This window comes from Paroedura picta, chromosome 4 (genome assembly GCF_049243985.1).
Source record: "Paroedura picta isolate Pp20150507F chromosome 4, Ppicta_v3.0, whole genome shotgun sequence".
NCBI lineage: Eukaryota > Metazoa > Chordata > Lepidosauria > Squamata > Gekkonidae > Paroedura > Paroedura picta.
In genome coordinates, this window is record NC_135372.1 from 118024309 (window position 1) to 118040592 (window position 16284).

Genomic DNA, 16284 nt, shown 5'->3' on the forward strand with positions numbered 1-16284 from the left:
TGAAAGGGCTCAGACTTCTGGCCATGTCCCCAAACTGCCCACAGCTGCACCAGCTCAGGGGTCCATGCCTCAGTTGTGCCAACAGGCAGCTGTCTCAGGCCAATTGTGCAGTTGATGTAATCAGGAGAGCAATTGTGTAGCGCTAAGGACCTGCACTGTAGTAGCTGGCCTGTATGCTGGCATATCTTGGACATATGTTGACACAAAGGTCAGTTGGCCCCGAGTGCTTTTGCGCCCCCCCCTTAGGATTGCACTGTAAGAAAAGGGAAAAGGAATGAATGCAGACTTCTAAAGGTCAGTGGCCAGTACCATCCCCCACACACAGGCATCTGTGGAGAGATCTGCAACTACGCCAGGACGCACCTACATCAGGGGTTTGTAAAATCAACCCCCTTGGTCCAATTTGACTGAATCTTGGGGAGGTGATGGTGTTAGATAAGAGGGAGACCAAATTTGGTGCCATTATCTTCAAAGTTCACTATCTCAAACTCACCACTAGATTCCCCATTGGAGCCTACCACCACCACCCAAATTTGGATAGCAAATTGGCAATGTCCTACACAAACATAAGCCATTATGGACACCCTCAAAAGTGTAATGAATTTTTTCTTGATGCTCAATGCTCTAAGAAGGCCATTTGTCCTAAAGCACTGCAGTGCATGCCTGACAGGTAAAGGGAATGGCGGGACATGTTTGTTATTTATTACGTTTGTATATTGCCCTCCCCTAAGGTTCATGGCGGTTCACATGGAAATGAAACAAAGAGTACATCAAACTCCGTGATTATATCAAATAAAGGTAACAGTAATAATACTAGCAATAAACAGGGAAAAGAACATTCTAACAATAAACAGGAAACAATCTAATTCTAACAGACCCATGGTTGGTCAGCATATGGGTTCAAGGAAGGAAGGTTCAGGGGCCCAGTCAATATTGTTTGGCTTTGGTCAACCTGAACCAAATGCCTGGTGGAGGAGCTCCCTTTTGCAGGCCCTGCAGAACTGTGTTAGTTTGTCAAAGTGTATTTCCACAACAAGAGAATGCTAGCTTCTGTTCCAACTCACTATACCAATGGAATGTTTAGGTCACCCTGATTCCTCATCTGTCCTAGTTTCCTATGTTCAGGTAATTGTAACAATTGGGTTCCAGACCTGGGTATCTTATGGTTAATACATCTTCCAGGCCAAGGGGTGCAAGTCCCCTGGTTTGGATGAAATGTATATAGAGGCAGGGATGGATTAAGATATACTGAGACAGAAGGACAGGGCGGCTTCTACTTGCACCAGATTTGACCAGCTGCTGCACAATGACTTTTTATAGGCTATACTGGGTCTTTGACAGCAGTTCAATGACTTGTAAAATGCCAGTACGCAGCAAACAGCACCACCTGCCAAAGAAACCATTCTCTCCAGGGGAGCTGATCTCTTTAGCCTGGAGATGAGCTGTAATTCCAGGGAATCTCCAGATCTCATCTGGAGGTTGGCATCCCTAGCAACTTTACACAGAGCTACTCCAGTGAAACCCACTAATTTCAGTGGGCTGAGACTGGCGTACTTCTGTACAGGGTTGCACAATTATCCCCCCCCCCCAAGTCCTTGGTTGCATTGCAAAACACCTATCACCTCAAGAGGTGGCAACTCAAAATTCAGTTCTCCAGAAGATTCACCAAAGCCGAAGCCTTAGCATATTTTGGGAATATTTCATGACTTTTTAACATTTAATCGAGGAGGCATATTGTGTGAAAAAAGTTTTGTTTAAAAACTGGTTTTAAATTCACCTTTAGGAGTCTTTATTTAGTTAGAGTCATCATCCAAGCCAGATGGGTGGAGTTTACTGCAAATTTAAATAAACAATAAAGTTGCTTTATAGAGAGAGAGGAATATGTAACCACAATTGAACAGAAATTTAACTGCATGGTTGTTATAGCAACTAAAGTTCTGAACCAATGCAATCAAATTCCAAAATAATGCGATAGGATTAAAAATTGAGGCTGCAGTCCTGAAGAACAAGGGGACAGTGTTGTTATGGCAACTGGAACAGCTAAAACTTCACATGCATAAATTTAAAACAGAAAAATTCCCAGACCTGGAGGTGGAAAAAGTGGACATTTTGTTATTGTTCTTTTGTAATAACAAGATTGTTGTCTTGGAGAGATGCAATTAAAGCAAGATTCATTGAAGATTACCACAGTTCATTCATATTGCTCACAGTCGACACGGCCAAGTTGGACAGCTTCTTTTTCTAAGCTTCCCTCCCCTTAACTTTTGCTCACATTGCAGGTTAGAATAGTAATAGTTTTGCTATTATTAAGAATTCTCTTTCCTCAAGCAGTGATTTCAAACTTTCTAAAGTGACTTCCTTGCTAAAAGACAGGGTTGCCAGCTCCAAGTTAGGAAATCCCTGAAGAATTTGGCGGTAGAGCCTAAGGAAGATGGGGCTTGGGGAGGGGGGTCATTGAGTTCACCTTCCAAAGCAGCCATTTTCTCCAGGCAAACTAAGCTCTGTCATCTGGAGGTCAGGTGTAATAGCGGGAGAGCTCCAACCCCAACCACCTCCTGGAGGTTGAAAGCCCTGCTAGAGGAATATTGTACATCAGAATGGACCCCTGCCACAGATTCAATCGAGACACTCCAAGGACATGCTTGTATGGAGCTGACCAGCCCTCTTATGTCCATACAGTTTACTAACATTACCTTGTGCATTGCAGGGAAATATCAGTAGGAGTGCACAAGATGAATCTTCCACCAGGCACTGGTTGGGGCTGGTGAGCATCATGACAACTCTGGGTGAAACAGTGACTGAGCTCACCTACAAACCCCCTCCAAAACCAGAAACTGAATGCAATAATATGAACTAATTGGCTAACGATGAGTTTTAAGATTTCAATTTACAAAATTGAATGCTAAGTTATTGATAAACTATATTTTTTATTGTTTAAGTTATGTGCTCAAATAAATCCTAAAATAAATAATAAATAACCAAATTATCTGATGTTATTGATCTACCTCTATGAAAGACCCTGTGATAAGCTTCTTATGAACACCAAAAATCTCAAAAAATACACACATACAGTCTGCTTAGTTTGCAACAATGTTTTTCAACTTTTTTTACCACTGAGAAACCCCTGAAACATTCTTGAGGCTTCAAGAAGCCCCAGAAACGGCACAGTTGTGCAGAAAATGTTTGGGAAGCATAGCTGTGGACACGCCCCTCCCCTTTCCCACTCCCTCCCGGATCATCTTTGGCAATTTTGGGAGGGGGTGGGTGGGTCAACATGACCATATATCAGCGGTTCTCAACCTTACCTGTGGTGCGACCCCAACTTCAGCGGCAACTGATGCAGTGGCGGCAGTACCCGGGTGGCATGTGTGCAACAATCAAGGTGGCAGCGGCTGCCCACAACTCACCACCACCACACACTTCCACACGCTGTGGCCGCCACCCGCCACTGCAACGGCCAGCAACCTGGCGACCCCAGGGAAGTGGCCAAGTGACCCCAAATGGGGTCGTCACCCCAAAGTTGAGAACCACTGCCATATATGATCTTATCATCCAATAAATGTTTAACACATTTTTAAAATTGTTAAAAAATTAACTCCCACCTAGTCGGGAAACCCCAGGGTTTCATGAAACCCTGATTGAGAAAATTTGCTCTGAGTGTTCTTCTTAGGAAAGCTGTAAATAACACAGAAAGCAGGATTCGAGGTTAACATTAACTTACGCAGCAAGGTTGTTCTTAACTTGTTTTTAATGGAATGTTCCTTGGGTAGGGTTTTCAACTTTGTAGTGATGGCTGGATATCTCCTGGGATTACAACTGATCTCCAGGTGACAGAGGTTAGCTGGAGAAAATGGCTGCTTTGGATGGTGGACTCTTGTGGATTATAGCAGCAGTAGTCAACCTGTGGTCCTCCAGATGTCCATGAACTACAATTCCCATGAGCCCCTGCCAGCATTTGCATGGGAATTGTAGTTCATGGACATCTGGAGGACCACAGGTTGACTAAAAAGGTAAAGGTAAAGGTATCCCCTGTGCAAGCACCGAGTCATGTCTGACCCTTGGGGTGACGCCCTCCAGCGTTTTCATGGCAGACTCAATATGGGGTGGTTTGCCAGTGCCTTCCCCAGTCATTACCGTTTACCCCCCAGCAAGCTGGGTACTCATTTTACCGACCTCGGAAGGATGGAAGGCTGAGTCAACCTTGAGCCGGCTGCTGGGATTGAACTCCCAGCCTCATGGGCAAAGCTTTCAGACGGCTGCCTTATCACTCTGCGCCACAAGAGGCTTGTTGACTACCCCTGGATTATAGCATGTTGAGGTCCTTTCCTTCCCCAGACCCCATCATGATCCACCGGCCAAATCTCCAGGTATTTCCCAACCCAGAATGGGGTAGGTCTCAGCTAATTGCTGTCAGCAGCTGAATATATATTGGATCATTATTCTATTTACAGACACCTTTATTGAACCCAAAATGTTTCCCGTGGAATTCAAGCTCAAGTCAATACAAACAAATCTAAATTGCTGTTTTTCCCTATTGATCTATGGAATCTGTTGATAATTTTCATCGTGCTGTATTTTTAATTTACTCTCTCACTTTGCCTATATGTACTAACTGTTTATTTCCATTCCACAGTCAGAGTGGTTCAGCAGTGGAAAAAATTTCACAGTCAGAGTGGTTCAGCAGTGGAATAGGCTGCCTAAGGAGGTGGCGAGCTCCCCCTCACTGGCAGTCTTCAAGCAAAGGTTGGATACACACTTTTCTTGGATGCTTTAGGATGCTTAGGGCTGATCCTGCATTGAGCAGGGGGTTGGACTAGATGGCCTGTATGGCCCCTTCCAACTCTATGATTCTATGATTCTTTTCCATATTTATATGTCTTGTAACCTTCACTCTAACCACCACCACCCTTTCAAACAAGGGTGTGTTTCTCTCCTCAGCTGTCTTGCATCTAGTACAAATGACAAAGACTGAAGAATTGAACTTACTCATAAATTAAGACAGTGGTTGCTGATTAGTGAGCTGATTTAATCAAGCCAGAGTAGGTGATTTTTTTACATGCCTGGCAGTTTAGACTGATGGCTGAGGTTCATTAAGTCACAGATGCTACAATGACAAGAGGAATCAGGTAGTCCTCCCTTCTCCTGCCAATCATTTCCCTCCCCTGCCATATTCGCTCAAGCAGATACTACATTTTAAGTCCCTACTGCTAACTCTCACCCCTCTCTTCAAGTCCCTCTTCTCAGTACAGTGCAGAGAACAGAAGCTGGACGCAGAGAACACCCATGCATCCATATCAGTGAAGTCAGTTTCGTTCATTTTTTAAGAATACAGTTTTTCAGGTAGATCCTCTAAATTGCAAAGTGTGCTTGTAATACACAGAGACCGATTCCGCACGGAGGCGTAAAATGTAAGCCGCCTCCTGCTTGAAAACTGTTTAAGTTGTTTTGCCTCTGCACTTAGTAACATGCTCCCTCTGCTGCATCCTCACAGATTTTCCTGAACTCCCTTCCCTCTTAGCTTGTCTCCCTTTCTCCATTTTGTAGTTCTTTCAGCCCATGGTGTCCTTGTTTCTCTAGCCTAACCTCGTCCCCATTTCTCTAGCCTTTCTTTACCCTCTGTGGCTCAGAACATTCTCTCTTGCTGCTCTGCCTCACCATAAGCCATTCTTATTGCGACTCCCCTCCTCTCCCCGCCATAGAATAATAGAGTCAGAAGGGGCCACCCAGTATAACCTCCTGCTCAATTCAGGATCAACCTGAAGCATCCAGGCTAAGTATCTGTCCAGCTGCTGCTTGAAGACTTTCCATGAGGAGGAGCTCACCAACTCCTTAGGTAGCCAGTTTGGTGTAGTGGTTAGGAGTGTGGACTTCTAATCTGGCATGCCAGGTTCGATTCTGCGCTCCCTCACATGCAACCAGCTGGGTGACCTTGGGCTCGCCACGACACTGATAAAACTGCTCTGACCGGGCAGTGATATCAGCGCTCTCTCGGCCTCACCACAGGGTGTCTGTTGTGGGGAGAGGAATGGGAAGGCGACTGTAAGCCGCTTTGAGCCTCCTTCGGGTAGGGAAAAGCGGCATATAAGAACCAACTCTTCTTCTTCTTCTTCTTCTTCTTCTTCTTCTTCTTCTTAAGGTAGCTGAACTACCCCAACTGTGAAATCCACCCCCTTGATATCTAGCCAGTACCATTCTACATGTAATTTAAAGCTATTACTGTGGGTCCTCTCCTCTGCTGCCGACAGGAACCTGCTCTCCTCTGACAACTTTTTAAATACGTAAATACTTTTTAAATATTTTAAAAGAGTAATCATGTCCCTTCTCAACCTCCTCGTCTCCAGGCTGAACATTCCCAAGTCCTTTCCTCATAGGGCTTGATCCCCAAGCCCTGCATCATTCTCATTGCTCTCCTCTGAACCTTCTTGATTTTGTCCACATCCTTTTTGAAGTGAGGCCTCCAGAACTGCACACAGTACTTAAGGTGTGCTCTGACTAATGCGCTGTACAGCAGGATTATGACATCTTGTAATTTTGATGTGACGCCTCTGTTGATACAACCCAAGGTTGCATTTGCCTCATTTACTGCCATATCACACTGTCTGCTAATATTTAGTTTACAGTCTACAAGTACCCCAAGATGTCATTCACACACACTGCTATCCAGAGGTGTATCTCCCATCCAGTATGCATGCTTTACCTTTTTTTTTTGACCTAGATGTAGAACTCTGCACAACACAATAAAACCCCACAAATACAATAAAACCCCATAAAATCATCCCTTACAGCAAAGACGGCAGGCAGTCACATATAAAATTCTAATTACCCCCGATCCCTTCCCTCCTCATCCGCTTCGGATGCCGAAGTGTCCAGCCCTACTGGTAACCAGTGCAGATGTCGAAGCACCAGCTGAATATGGGCCCTCCATGGTGTCCTAGTGAGGACCTCAGCAGCCCCATCCCTTGAGAGGGCTTCGATTATGGTCAAAACACGGCATCACCCTTTGAATCCAGAGACAGAAGGATCAGTGCAGACACAGGCATACTCTTGCTCACAGCTCTCTTTTGGATGTGTCCAAGCAGACTTTTCATACTGCTACAAAGAGGTAGGACAAGGTCACAAATAGTGTCTATTTGGAATTGTGCCAGAGAACTGCAAAGAGCAAGAGATGGGGCAGCATTTATATCATGGGCCTTCAATTGTGCAGGCATATCTGTTTGCTCTTTCCCTTCCCAGCAGGAAGCAAATCCATGAAGAACCCTGTGATGCCTCTCAAATGCCACTGAGGAAAAGCCCTTAGATGCTCTTATGTCTGTTTCTAAAATAATGCACCTGAAGAAAAACAAGGGATGGCCTTCTCGCATAGCACTGCTTGCAATATGTGGTGCACATGTGGTGGTCCAGTCCAATTATAGGCAAATTTTAGAAAGCAGTATTTACGAAGATTGTCAAAATCATCCAGGAACCAATAAAAACTTCTGCTGAATTGACCCTGCTCAACATATATCTCAATGAAAACGAATAATAATAATAATTTTATTAGCCAATGTTGGAAGAATGCTGTAGGGATGTCCTTAGAGAGGTAGCGTGCAAAAGTGAGGAATATCGTGGCACTTGAGAAACTCACAAAATAAGATTAATTCAGGGGAGAAAAAAGAAAGATTACTGTAATCTGGAATTGTTTTATAAAGTATCTGATGGCATTTCCAGAATAGATTTCATTTAAGAATATTCTTTTAACAAATGGAGGCATTTGAAAGAATTACTTATTTTGTTTGATTGATATTGGCTTAAGATGATGTATATAAAATTGTTTAATCATCATAATATTGAATGTTTATGCTACAATTAGAAAAGAGCCTCTTGTGGCACAGAGTGGTAAGGCAGCCGTCTGAAAGCTTTGCCCATGAGGCTGGGAGTTCAATCCCAGCAGCCGGCTCAAGGTCGACTCAGCCTTCCATCCTTCCGAGGTCGGTAAAATGAGTACCCAGCTTGCTGGGGGGTAAATGGTAATGACTGGGGAAGGCACTGGCAAACCACCCCATATTGAGTCTGCCATGAAAACGCTGGAGGGCGTCACCCCAAGGGTCAGACATGACTCGGTGCTTGCACAGGGGATACCTTTACCTTTACCTTACAATTAGAAAAATAGCAGACAACTGTAGATTGTAGGTTAGATTTAGGTTTGAGCCACCTCAACAGAACTCTGATTATTGTCAAAATAGTATCAAAAGGTAAAGTGACCAGAGTTGGAGGGAGGTAAGGTGGGATGCAGCAGTGGTGCCTTCCTTCCCTCCCTCTCTCCCTTCCCAGCTCACTGTCGCCTCCCGAGCATGGCGGCAGTGGTGGCGGTGCCCCCCTCTCTCCCCTCCCTAGCTCACCTTGTCTCCTGAGTGTGGTGGCAGCGGACGCCACAGGACATACCACCAATGGTCAGGAACGCGGGACCTTTGGCTAAAAGTTGGGACCGTCCCACTGTTTTTGTGTCACATTGTCACTATATCAAAAGGTCAAACGTTCTCCTCGGGTGATATTTTTGTGATGGGAAATGTAATCAGGATTGCTACATAGAATCTCCATGTTTCAGAGGGATGTGCAACTGCATGAGGGTTGCCAGTCTTCCATTGGCAACTGGGATGACAACTCATCTCCAGGCAGTGGAGATCAGTTCTCCCAGAGAAAATGGCTGCTTTGGGGAGTGGACTGTGTGGTATTATACCTTGCTGAAATCCCTCCCCAGAGGCCACCCTAATCCTAATAACAGTTGATGGGAGGGGGCAGTCAGTAAACCTCCTGAGAGGCATCTTGTTGGTTGCTCTAGGAAACCGGAAAATGGACTGAGCAAATTTTGCCCTGATCCCACAGTGATCGTGGTCATGTCCTTTTGTTGATACAAAAAAAGCCTCGTGGTAAATATATAACAAACAAATATTAAATAGCATGTTACTATTTATTTATTTTATTTATTTTTGGATATATATCCCACCACTTCTCCAGGGACTCATGGTGGCCTACAATAGTAAAACTCCATAGATTAATAAAACCCCAATAAACCTCCCAACTAACTCTCCAAGAATGGCAGCCAAAAAATATCCCCTACTTCCAGAGCAGACTAACCTAGGGGTGGGGGGTGCAACAATGTAGATGCCTAGCCTGAGGAAGGGCCACATTGATCTTACCTCTGGCCTCAACCCAGAACCTGGTGGAACAGCTCCGTTTTACAGGCCCTGTGGAATTGTGATAGCTCCGTCATGGCCCTCAGTTCTCCCCGGAGCTTATTCCACCAGGTCGGGGTGTACTTCCTTAGGGCAAGGAATTACCAACAGATTAGTACCTGCAGAGCAAAGTGCTCTGCAAGGAACATAAGGAGACAAGCGGTCCCTCAGATAGTTTGAGCCCAAGCCGCAAATGGCCTTAAAAGTCAATATCAAAACCTTGAACTTGATCTGGGCCAAAACTGGCAACCAATGCAGCTGCCTCAGTACAGACTGGATATGGGTCCTCCACGGTGACCTGGTGATGACCCTAGCAGCTGCATTTTGTTCCAACTGGAGTTTCTGGGTCAAGGACAAGGGCAGGCCTGTGTAGAGAGAGTTACAGAAGTCCAGTCTAGAGGTGACCATTGCAATGGATCACTGTGGCCAAGCAGTCTGGGGACAGGTAGGGTGCTAGTAGCTTTGCCTGGCACAGATGATAAATTGTACCGTATGAGCTAAACCTGTGACCTGGGCCTCCATAGATAAGGAGGCATCCAGAATCACACCCAAATTCATTGCTGAGGCTGAGATGTTAAGCGTGGGTAGGCTACAGTGGGTAGGCATGCTTCCTGTCCTGTCATCTTCCTGCCCAGACACAGGATCTCTGTCTTGGAGAGGCTGTATTTCAGTTGAATCTGCTCTAACCATCCAGCCACATTTTCCCAACATCTGGTAAATGTTTCTGGAGGGAGTCCTGGTAGCCATCCATGTTGCCTTTTAGTGTCATCCAAAAATCCGTGATCCTTCTCACTTGGGTTGCCAGGTCCTCCTTGGCCCCAGGTTTGGAAACGTCTGGAAATCTGGTGGTGGAACTTGGGGAGGACGAGGACTTCAATGGGTACAATGCCATAGAGTCCACCCTCCAAAGCATCCATTTTCTCCAGAGGAACTGATCTCTATCGTCTGGAAATGAGCTGGAATTCCAGTGGGATTCTCAGGTCCCACCTGGAACCTTGTATCCCTACATCTCACCTTGCTTAATGGTAGGGTCCGTCAGATTCTACTGAATATTATTTGTCCACAAATTACTCATGACTGACTTCCTTTGAAGACTCATTGATGGGCTTGTTGCCGGTGGAAAGAAACAATTGAATAGAAAAATCTAAATTCTGACTCTCACTGGATTTCCTCTTTACCCTTTGGTTTATAACAGTCTGGCAAAGGAGTCCACCTTTTGGCTCAGCGGGTTTATGCCTGCAGACTGTTGAAGTAGACGCAAAAAAGTAGGACTCCATTAACCTGTGGAGGCCCTGTGCTTTGATGTAGAAATCTATTGTATTTTTACTCCTGCAGTCTCTACCATCGGTTGCATGAGAAATTAAATGTCCAAGAGGGTTTTTTAACAAAGCTAATATGGCCTTATTATAATGCAGTGGTTCAGGAAGAATGCTATAATAAAGGGAGAGAGACTATATTACTGGGTATAGCATGTACTATCTCTCTGTGTTATCTATGATGTAATTTCAGCATTATTTAATATATGAAATGATGGTGATGCTTTGTATCTTCTTCTTACAGGTTTTTACTTGGTTTTAATTTCTGCAGTCCTAATCCTATTATGTTACATATTGGATCCCAATCTTATTGACTGCATTGATTTGTTCCTACACTATATGACCCTCCTGGAGCTTCAGTGAAAAAAGTGGACTATAAACAATGTACATTTTTAAAGTGACCCAAGGACTCCAGGCCCCATCATTTAAGGACAGCCTGCCCATTGCTAAAGAGCAGGGCAATGGAGCCTTTTGCCCCCATTTTCATGCCTGCCTGCGTGGAAGTAGGGATTTGAAGTCCACAATGGCCTGTTTGTGTAGGTATTCTAGATCAAGGAAAGGTCCCTGTGGTTCCAGTTTGCCTTCCGGGGGATCAGGCTTCCCACAAAGGATGCCGGTTCACCTGTTTTCCCTCTCCTTGCATCCTGCCCCTCACAGCTCTCTCTGTGAAGAAAATCTGTGTAGTTAACATGGCACCAAGGTGGAGAGGAAGACTGTCGTGCCAGGGAACGTTTGCTGAGGAAAACGGTTGGCTTGTGTGTCAGGCACAGGGCTCCATATTTAGGCGGGGATCTTGTGCATGCGTTTCAGTGGGTTTATCCACAGCCAGCAGCCACCCATGAGCTAAAAATGCTTGCGGATTTCCTGTTTTGTTTCGAGTCTAGCGCAAAACGAGTCTCACTCAAGAGCGTGGGGGAAAGCCCGCTCCCCTCCCCAACCCTTCACAGTTCGGATTCTGACTATGCTCACAGGCATAGTGGTCTCAGTCGTTCACAGACTGCCTCCTCACCCCACAGGTTTCCAGAATGTGGCCCTACAATGCAATGATCCAAGCAGAATTTCCCTTCCCCCCCCCCTTTTTTTGGAGGGGGGTATTGGCGGTAGGATAGGATGCGGTAAATGTCATGGTTCCTAGACCGGGGGAGGTTTACACCTACGAAACGCCAAAGACTACGTTGGTGCAACGAGAGTAGCTCGCCCTGTTCTCTCGAGGAAGACTGGACCTCGGGAAAACCAGCATCTGCAAATCCAGCTTTGGGGTTTTTAAATTGAACTTCCCCCACCAGCCAGGGAATAAACCGATGATAGTATTATATTAAATTCGGTTCAACTTGCTGAGCGCACGTTGTTGTTGTTGTTAAAAAAAAAACCCAACCGTGTAGACACAGTCGATCAAGAAAATCAGCGTCTTATTACATATTTTCTATCTGTGACGGTTTGTAAGAAAAGAGAAAATATGGATGGACGTGGAAGCGAAGCCAGCGCTCGGCACAGAAAGACTGCCGAGCAGAAGGAGAAGACGGGTTAATCGCTGGTTTAATAATATATTTATACAAAAAAATGGGGAATGCAGCGTGGATAATACCAAGTTCCTTCTCCCTCCCTCCCCTCGCCTCGCTCGGTATATTAAATATGCTTTGCTTGTCAATTTCATAGCCCTGTGCGTTTCTGCAGGGAAGACAGCCCCGCCCCCTGTGCGCGCAGGCGCGGCCGGCGTTAGGTTCCCGCAGGCTCAGCATTCAGTGACCACTGGCTGATGATTGTAGGTAAGGAATCAGATAAGAAAGTAATTTATAAACCTCTTTAAATCGTCAGAATGCACCTCGAAAGGGGTCTGCTCCGGGCTCCGCAGACCTTTGATCCGGTTTGCATGCCATGCCTTGATTTGAAATTGTGACTGCCTGCTTTTGCAAGTAGATGCGCCAGCCTTTGGGTTATTTTGTTTCATTTTACACCCGAGGGGGATCCCCAGTTCCTTTCAGTTGTAGTGGGTTTTACAATGAACAATGCAATTTAAAAAAATCAAAGCGAGAGGGGCGGGGGGGGGAGCGGGGAGAGAAACCCCAAATACTTGGTGACTGGGAGATTGTGTGGACAGAGTCAAAATCCCAAGGGGGCTTTTAAAAATATTCCTCTTGCAGTTTCCATGTTTAAACGTGGGGGAGATTAATTTGAAAACCTCTCCCCCCCCTTCCCCCATAATAAACACATGACATAAAAGAGTTGGTCTTGGAGCGATGGAGAAAAGGTACCGAGATGCGTTCGATGATCTGGCGAGCGAGGGAGGCAGAAAGAAGGCAGAGGGAAAGGGGTCGTTTCCGCAAACTTTCTCCTTCGCCTAATTTCCCGTCTTCCAATAAAGGGAAGATCTGTTTTGTGCAACAGAATAAAAAGAGTGAGAATTCCGCCATTTTGATATTTTTTAAAAAGTAAAGGCTTTCTGGACTGACGGGTTGGTAGCAGCCTCCCTCCCCGAGACGGGCGCACAGAGGCAGCTGGGTGTGCAGCGAGGTGCAAACTGCCTCTTCGCCACCTCTTTATTTAACATTTTGGCTTCTCACCAGTGCAAGTGAACGCTTGCTCACGGACAACCCGGCGCGGTCCAGCTACTTTATCTCGGGGCGGTGCAGACAAGTATCTGTGCAGGATGCCTCTGAGGGATGGCCCTCCTTGGAGAAAGCGACCCAAGTTTTTTGTTTGTTTGTTTGGGGGCTGAGTTTTGGCGTTGGGTGCCCCTGCACTGCCCTGGCGTTTGTAAGAGGTGAACAAATATTGTTCTGCAAATTGAAACATGTCTTTTTCTAAGCCTCTCCTGTTTCCTCCAGTAATGAAGGTTTTTGTGTATGGGGTTTCCACTGCCCCTCCCTTATTATTTGATTTCTGGTCCCTTTCTAAGGAGGGGAGGGGGGTTTGTCAGGATTCGGCAAGCATGTTGCTCTGGGACCATTTGGATGAGCTGTTATTTTGCTTCCAAGCTGGAGCAGCGAGAGGTGGGATCATCTTGATGTTTGTGAAAGTCATCCGGAGAAATTGCCCTTTGTTAATGGACTGAAGGTGCTGGTTATTTGCCCAGCTGGGATGTGGGATAAAATGTGTGCTTCTTTTTTTCATTACCGCTCCTTGATCAACACCATCCCACTTTCTGAAATGCTTTTCGGGCTTATATAGTGTGAATTTCTAAAGTGCCGGTTTCGAACTCCACATTATTAATTAATAAGTATCCCGGCCCCAAATGGCTAAAAGCTGAGAAGCTGAAGGATACATAAGAACAGGGAATCCTATTGAAACACATAATAATTAGAAGTTGAAGTAATCCGGAAGGCAAAGTTATCAAGGTGTAAAAATTAGAGAGCAGCAGACAGCCCATTTGCAGTTGACACAGTCCCAAAACATCCCCTACAACGCAAGAATGATTTGGTCACAAATATCTCTTGCTAGCCTTCCATGAATGAGAAATGAAGAAACAGAAATAGCGATGACAATTACTGAATAACTGATTTTTTAACAATTTCAAAAATGACAGTCATAGGAACTATCTTAGGTGTTATTTGGAGCATTGTAAAGGCATGTTTAACACATTACACCAGCCTTTCTCAAAATTTTTACCATTGAGAAACCCCTGAAACATTCTTCAGGCTTTGAGAAACCCCAGAAGTGGCGTGATCGGGCAGAACATGTTTGGGAAGCTTGGCCATTTTGGGAGGGCGGGTGGGTCAACATATATAGTCATGTAGCACCTTTAATACCAACAAAGATTTATTCAAGGTGTGAGCTTTCGAGTGCAAGCCTTGAATAAATCTTTGTTAGTCTTAAAGGTGCTACTGGACTCTGATTTGATTGTGCTACTTCAGACCAACACAGCTACCCATTTGAATCTATCCATATATAATATCATCCAATAAATGTTTAACAAATATAAAATATATATTTAAAAAACATTAACACCCAACCATGGGGGGAAATCCTTCCAGGGCTGTCAAGAAAGCGCAGGGGTTCAGAAAACCCTGGCTGAGAAAGCCTGCACTAAGCCAGTTTGTAGTGAAGTGATTCAGAGTGTCAATATGGACAACATCTTGACTTTAGAAAAGTATTTGCTTTTACTGCTGCTGTTCTGATTTTGGATGAACTTCAAATGAATAAATATTACTAGACATTTGTTGCCATAATTCTTGGGCGGGGGATTAAAAATGTCATGTCTGTCCTGCCCTCTCCCTTCCTGCTTCCTCAAGAATTGGTTAACAGGCTGTTTGCAGCAATGAAGATGTTGAAAGTTAATATCTACTGAATAATCATACCTGCAGGTGGGTGTTTTTTTCACCCCGTCAACTTTTGCTGTGTTGCCAAATGGGCGAGCGGTCTTTCTGAATGGGGATTTCTGTGCACCGACTCTTTTCAGAGGACTGAGGTCTGGAGAGTGAGCTGTGCCATATTTATAGCGTTTGAATTTCATTTAAGCGGGTGATGTTTTATTTAGATTTACAACCTGTCATTTCCCAAGAGTGCAGGATAAATTACACTGTAACACAGCATGAACTGAATCCTGCTTTTGTGACGGGAAATGGGACCACATGGTAGGCGTGATCCCAAAAAGGTTGCCGAGCAGCTTCGAAACCAGTTCTTGGGGAAAGCTGGCAGGATTTTGGGAGCATCTGCTTCAGGATGGCTCATCCCTATGCAACATGACGGTGGAGATTCAGGGGTTGTCTTGAGCCTCAAATTGAGGCAGTGGCGGAACAGAACAGCTCTTTAGGGAGGCCAAGGCCAAACAGTGCATGTGAAAGATGATTGGCGAAGCAGAGAAAGCAACAGTATTCATATGAAAATAGTTGAACGTTCTGGGTGGAAGAGCTAAAATTATTGCTGCTCAGTGAATACTGGATAGTTCAGAAGTCTGCTGTATGAGGAAAAGCAGATTTCAGGTGGGTAGCTGTGCTCGTCTGAAGCAGCAGAACAAAGTTTGGGTCCGGTGACACTTTTAAGATCAACAAAGTTTTAGTTAAATATCTAGACAGAGACAGGGTGACGGGGTTAATTGTCGGGAAGGTATAGCCAGAGTTCAGATGTATAATTACCTGAGATAGGGTTGAGCTTGTTATCAAAATCTTGGAAATGAGGAAAGTCAGTAACCTTTGAATGTTAACTTTTTAGAATGTCCTGTTGGGGCTGGTATTGCTCTCTGTGCCCCAGTGGCTGTAGATTGAAGGGGCAGAATGCAAGAGGATTAAACTCCCCCCTAGAACCTCTATGAGTAGAGAGCTGATGTGGTGAAGGCAAGGTTGGCAGCCGACTGCTGGTGACCAGTGGGAAATTTAGGGGGTGGGAGCAGGCAAAGGGCGAGGGCACAGACATAATTTCATTGGTGCAATGATATAGAATTTCACCCAACTCTATTGAGTGTTGTGCCAGTGTTATGATGCCACATCCTGGTTTGTGCCAGAAGTGACAGGATGCCCCCCCCCTTTTCATCTACTTCTGTACTGAGCAGTGACAAGCTCCCATGCATTCAAGGCAGGAGGTTTCCCCATAGATGCACCATTTAGGTTCCATGGGGTCAAATCCTTGTTTGGGGATGGGCATTCTCTCTCAATTAAACTTGTCTGACAAGATTATTGGGAGGATAAAAGGGAGCAGGGGAGATCTGTGTTCATTACTCTGAACAGTTTGGAGGCAGGGTAAGATGAAATGCTAGGTAGTTTCTACTTCCAGATCTACTTCAAGATGCTGATATTGACTTTTAAAGCCCTGCATGGCTTGGG

At 45.1% G+C, this 16284-nt stretch overlaps 1 protein-coding gene across 3 annotated transcripts in view; it reads left to right on the forward strand.

Moving 5' to 3' along the window:
* Positions 1-12222: 12222 nt before the first annotated feature.
* Positions 12223-16284, forward strand: part of L3MBTL1 (L3MBTL histone methyl-lysine binding protein 1) — a 46761-nt gene continuing 42699 nt past the window's right edge. For all 3 annotated transcript variants that reach the window (XR_013230562.1, XM_077335374.1, XM_077335375.1), the window contains exon 1: positions 12223-12294. The gene's annotated coding sequence lies outside the window, so the exon portion shown is untranslated. The remainder of the gene's footprint in view (positions 12295-16284) is intronic.